The sequence below is a fragment of the Echiichthys vipera genome (assembly GCF_963691815.1).
Source record: "Echiichthys vipera genome assembly, chromosome: 5".
NCBI classification, from domain to species: Eukaryota; Metazoa; Chordata; class Actinopteri; order Perciformes; family Trachinidae; genus Echiichthys; species Echiichthys vipera.
The window spans coordinates 215,001-220,000 of record NC_139830.1 but is presented as its reverse complement, the minus strand read 5'-3'; the positions used below and the strand labels follow the sequence as shown (position 1 = coordinate 220,000).

The following is a 5,000-nucleotide window of genomic DNA, read 5'->3' as shown; positions in this document are numbered from 1 at the left end:
TCTCTTTGTGGTTGTTTTGTGTCTCTTTGTAGTTGTTTTCTGTCTCTTTGTAGATGTTTTGTGTCTTTGTGGTTGTTTTGTGTCTTTGTAGTTGTTTTGTGTCTCTTTGTGGTTGTTTTGTGTCTCTTTGTAGTTGTTTTGTGTCTCTTTGTGGTTGTTTTGTGCCTTTGTGGTTGTTTTGTGTCTCTTTGTGGTTGTTTTGTGTCTCTTTGTAGTTGTTTTCTGTCTCTTTGTAGATGTTTTGTGTCTTTGTGGTTGTTTTGTGTCTTTGTAGTTGTTTTGTGTCTCTTTGTGGTTGTTTTGTGTCTCTTTGTAGTTGTTTTGTGTCTCTTTGTGGTTGTTTTGTGTCTCTTTGTAGTTGTTTTGTGTCTCTTTGTGGTTGTTTTGTGTCTCTTTTTAGTTGTTTTGTGTCTCTTTGTGGTTGTTTTGTGTCTCTTTGTAGTTGTTTTGTGTCTCTTTGTAGTTGTTTTGTGCCTTTGTGGTTGTTTTGTGTCTCTTTGTAGTTGTTTTGTGTCTTTGTGGTTGTTTTGTGTCTCTTTGTAGTTGTTTTGTGTCTTTGTGGTCGTTTTGTGTGTCTTTGTGGTTGTTTTGTGTCTCTGTGGTTGTTTTGTGTCTCTTTTTAGTTGTTTTGTGTCTTTGTGGTTGTTTTTATGTCTCTTTGTATTTGTTTTGTGTCTCTTTGTGGTTGTTTTGTGTCTCTTTGTGGTTGTTTTGTGTCTCTTTTTAGTTGTTTTGTGTCTTTGTGGTTGTTTTGTGTCTCTTTGTGGTTGTTTTGTGTCTCTTTGTAGTTGTTTTGTGTCTTTGTGGTTGTTTTGTGTCTCTTTGTAGTTGTTTTCTGTCTCTTTGTAGATGTTTTGTGTCTTTGTGGTTGTTTTGTGTCTCTTTGTAGTTGTTTTCTGTCTCTTTGTAGATGTTTTGTGTCTTTGTGGTTGTTTTGTGTCTTTGTAGTTGTTTTGTGTCTCTTTGTGGTTGTTTTGTGTCTCTTTGTAGTTGTTTTGTGTCTCTTTGTGGTTGTTTTGTGTCTCTTTGTAGTTGTTTTGTGTCTCTTTGTGGTTGTTTTGTGTCTCTTTTTAGTTGTTTTGTGTCTCTTTGTGGTTGTTTTGTGTCTCTTTGTAGTTGTTTTGTGTCTCTTTGTAGTTGTTTTGTGCCTTTGTGGTTGTTTTGTGTCTCTTTGTAGTTGTTTTGTGTCTTTGTGGTTGTTTTGTGTCTCTTTGTAGTTGTTTTGTGTCTTTGTGGTCGTTTTGTGTCTCTTTGTGGTTGTTTTGTGTCTCTGTGGTTGTTTTGTGTCTCTTTGTAGTTGTTTTGTCTCTTTGTGGTTGTTTTGTGTCTCTTTGTGGTTGTTTTTATGTCTCTTTGTAGTTGTTTTGTGTCTCTTTGTGGTTGTTTTGTGTCTCTTTGTGGTTGTTTTGTGTCTTTGTAGTTGTTTTGTGTCTCTTTGTGGTTGTTTTGTCTCTTTGTGGTTGTTTTGTGTCTCTTTGTGGTTGTATTGTGTCTCTTTGGAGTTGTTTTGTCTCTTTGTGGTTGTTTTGTGTCTCTTTGTAGTTGTTTTGTGTCTCTTTGTGGTTGTTTTGTGCCTCTTTGTGGTTGTTTTGTGTCTCTTTGTAGTTGTTTTCTGTCTCTTTGTAGATGTTTTGTGTCTTTGTGGTTGTTTTCTGTCTCTTTGTAGTTGTTTTGTGTCTGTTTGTGGTTGTTTTGTGTCTCTTTGTGGTTGTTTTGTGTCTGTTTGTGGTTGTTTTGTGCCTTTGTAGTTGTTTTGTGTCTCTTTGTGGTTGTTTTGTGTCTCTTTGTAGTTGTTTTGTGTCTCTTTGTAGTTGTTTTGTGTCTCTTTGTGGTTGTTTTGTGTCTCTTTGTGGTTGTTGTGTGTCTCTTTGTAGTTGTTGTGTGTATCTTTGTAGTTGTTTTGTGTCTTTGTGGTTGTTTTGTGTCTCTTTGTTGTTGTTTTGTGTCTCTTTGTAGTTGTTTTGTGTCTCTTTGTGGTTGTTTTGTGTCTCTTTGTGGTTGTTGTGTGTCTCTTTGTAGTTGTTTTGTGTCTCTTTGTAGTTGTTTTGTGTCTCTTTGTGGTTGTTTTGTGTCTCTTTGTGGTTGTTTTGTGTCTCTTTGTAGTTGTTTTGTGTCTCTTTGTGGTTGTTTTGTGTCTCTTTGTGGTTGTTTTGTGTCTCTTTGTGGTTGTTGTGTGTCTCTTTGTAGTTGTTTTGTGTCTCTTTGTGGTTGTTGTGTGTCTCTTTGTAGTTGTTTTGTGTCTCTTTGTGGTTGTTTTGTCTCTTTGTGGTTGTTTTGTGTCTCTTTGTGGTTGTTTTGTGCCTTTGTTGTTGTTTTGTGTCTCTTTGTGGTTGTTTTGTGTCTCTTTGTAGTTGTTTTGTGTGTCTTTGTGGTTGTTTTGTGTCTCTTTGTAGTTGTTTTGTGTGTCTTTGTAGTTGTTTTGTGTGTCTTTGTAGTTGTTTTGTGTCTCTTTGTAGTTGTTTTGTGTCTCTTTGTTGTTGTTTTGTGTCTCTTTGTGGTTGTTTTGTCTCTTTGTGGTTGTTTTGTGTCTCTTTGTGGTTGTTTTGTGTCTCTTTGTGGTTGTTTTGTGTCTCTTTGTAGTTGTTTTGTGTCTCTTTGTAGTTGTTTTGTGTCTCTTTGTGGTTGTTTTGTGTCTCTTTGTAGTTGTTTTGTGTCTCTTTGTGGTTGTTTTGTGTCTCTTTGTAGTTGTTTTGTGTCTCTTTGTGGTTGTTTTGTGTCTCTTTTTGGTTGTTTTGTGTCTCTTTGTGGTTGTTTAGTGTCTCTTTGTGGTTGTTTTGTGTCTCTTTGTAGTTGTTTTGTGTCTCTTTGTGGTTGTTTTGTGTCTCTTTGTAGTTGTTTTGTGTCTCTTTGTGGTTGTTTTGTGTCTCTTTGTGGTTGTTTTGTGTCTCTTTGTGGTTGTTTTGAGTCTCTTTGTGGTTGTTTTGTGTCTCTTTGTGGTTGTTTTGTGTCTCTTTGTGGTTGTTTTGAGTCTCTTTGTGGTTGTTTTGTGTCTCTTTGTGGTTGTTTTGTGTCTCTTTGTAGTTGTTTTGAGTCTCTTTGTGGTTGTTTTGTGTCTCTTTGTGGTTGTTTTGTGTCTCTTTGTGGTTGTTTTGTGCCAGGATGTGCAGGGACAGGAAGTGCAGGGACAGGAAGTGCAGGGACAGGAAGTGCAGCGGGGCTCTCAGGGAGACGTGGATCAGGTTTAGTTCACATGTGGGTCACAGATCTCACATCTGGTCTCAATCCTCCGCTGCCACGTCTCCAACGCTCAAACACTACATTACCCAGAAGCCTCGGGGCTCACCCCTCAGCTCTGTGACTGGATGGTTCCTGCAGCAATGCATCATGGGAAACAGGAAACAGGCTCCAACCTCTGACCACTGGTTCTGACGGTTACAGGTGGTTTTGGTTGAAGCGGTTTTGGTTGATGTGGTTTTGGTTGATGTGGTTTTGGTTGAAGGTGGTTTTGGCTGATGTGGTTTTGGTTGAAGTGGTTTTGGTTGATGTGGTTTTGGTTGAAGGTGGTTTTGGTTGAAGGTGGTTTTGGTTGAAGGTGGTTTTGGTTGATGTGGTTTTGGTTGATGTGGTTTTGGCTGATGTGGTTTTGGTTGAAGGTGGTTTTGGTTGAAGGTGGTTTTGGTTGAAGGTGGTTTTGGTTGATGTGGTTTTGGTTGAAGGTGGTTTTGGTTGAAGGTGGTTTTGGTTGAAGGTGGTTTTGGTTGAAGTGGTTTTGGTTGATGTGGTTTTGGTTGAAGGTGGTTTTGGTTGATGTGGTTTTGGTTGATGTGGTTTTGGTTGAAGGTGGTTTTGGTTGAAGTGGTTTTGGTTGATGTGGTTTTGGTTGATGTGGTTTTGGTTGATGTGGTTTTGGTTGATGTGGTCTTGGTTGATGTGGTTTTGGTTGATGTGGTTTTGGCTGATGTGGTTTTGGTTGATGTGGTTTTGGTTGAAGGTGGTTTTGGTTGATGTGGTTTTGGTTGAAGGTGGTTTTGGTTGATGTGGTTTTGGTTGATGTGGTTTTGGTTGAAGGTGGTTTTGGTTGATGTGGTTTTGGTTGAGGTGGTTTTGGTTGAAGGTGGTTTTGGTTGATGTGGTTTTGGTTGATGTGGTTTTGGTTGATGTGGTTTTGGTTGATGTGGTTTTGGTTGATGTGGTTTTGGTTGAAGTGGTTTTGGTTGATGTGGTTTTGGTTGATGTGGTTTTGGTTGAAGGTGGTTTTGGTTGAAGTGGTTTTGGTTGATGTGGTTTTGGTTGATGTGGTTTTGGTTGATGTGGTTTTGGTTGATGTGGTTTTGGTTGAAGGTGGTTTTGGCTGATGTGGTTTTGGTTGATGTGGTTTTGGTTGAAGGTGGTTTTGGTTGATGTGGTTTTGGTTGAAGGTGGTTTTGGTTGATGTGGTTTTGGTTGATGTGGTTTTGGTTGAAGGTGGTTTTGGTTGATGTGGTTTTGGTTGATGTGGTTTTGGTTGAAGGTGGTTTTGGTTGATGTGGTTTTGGTTGATGTGGTTTTGGTTGATGTGGTTTTGGTTGAAGGTGGTTTTGGTTGAAGGTGGTTTTGGTTGATGTGGTTTTGGTTGAAGGTGGTTTTGGTTGAAGGTGGTTTTGGTTGATGTGGTTTTGGTTGAAGGTGGTTTTGGTTGATGTGGTTTTGGTTGATGGTGGTTTTGGTTGAAGTGGTTTTGGTTGATGTGGTTTTGGTTGATGTGGTTTTGGTTGATGTGGTTTTGGTTGAAGGTGGTTTTGGTTGAAGTGGTTTTGGTTGATGTGGTTTTGGTTGATGTGGTTTTGGTTGAAGGTGGTTTTGGTTGATGTGGTTTTGGTTGAAGGTGGTTTTGGTTGAAGGTGGTTTTGGTTGATGTGGTTTTGGTTGAAGGTGGTTTTGGTTGATGTGGTTTTGGTTGATGTGGTTTTGGTTGATGTGGTTTTGGTTGATGTGGTTTTGGTTGAAGGTGGTTTTGGTTGATGTGGTTTTGGTTGATGTGGTTTTGGTTGAAGGTGGTTTTGGTTGATGTGGTTTTGGTT

At 39.0% G+C, this 5,000-nt stretch overlaps 1 protein-coding gene across 1 annotated transcript in view; it reads left to right on the top strand.

Moving 5' to 3' along the window:
• mmp23bb (matrix metallopeptidase 23bb) overlaps positions 1 to 5,000 on the top strand; it is a 12,687-nt gene that overhangs the window by 1,906 nt on the left and 5,781 nt on the right. The window lies entirely within an intron of this gene.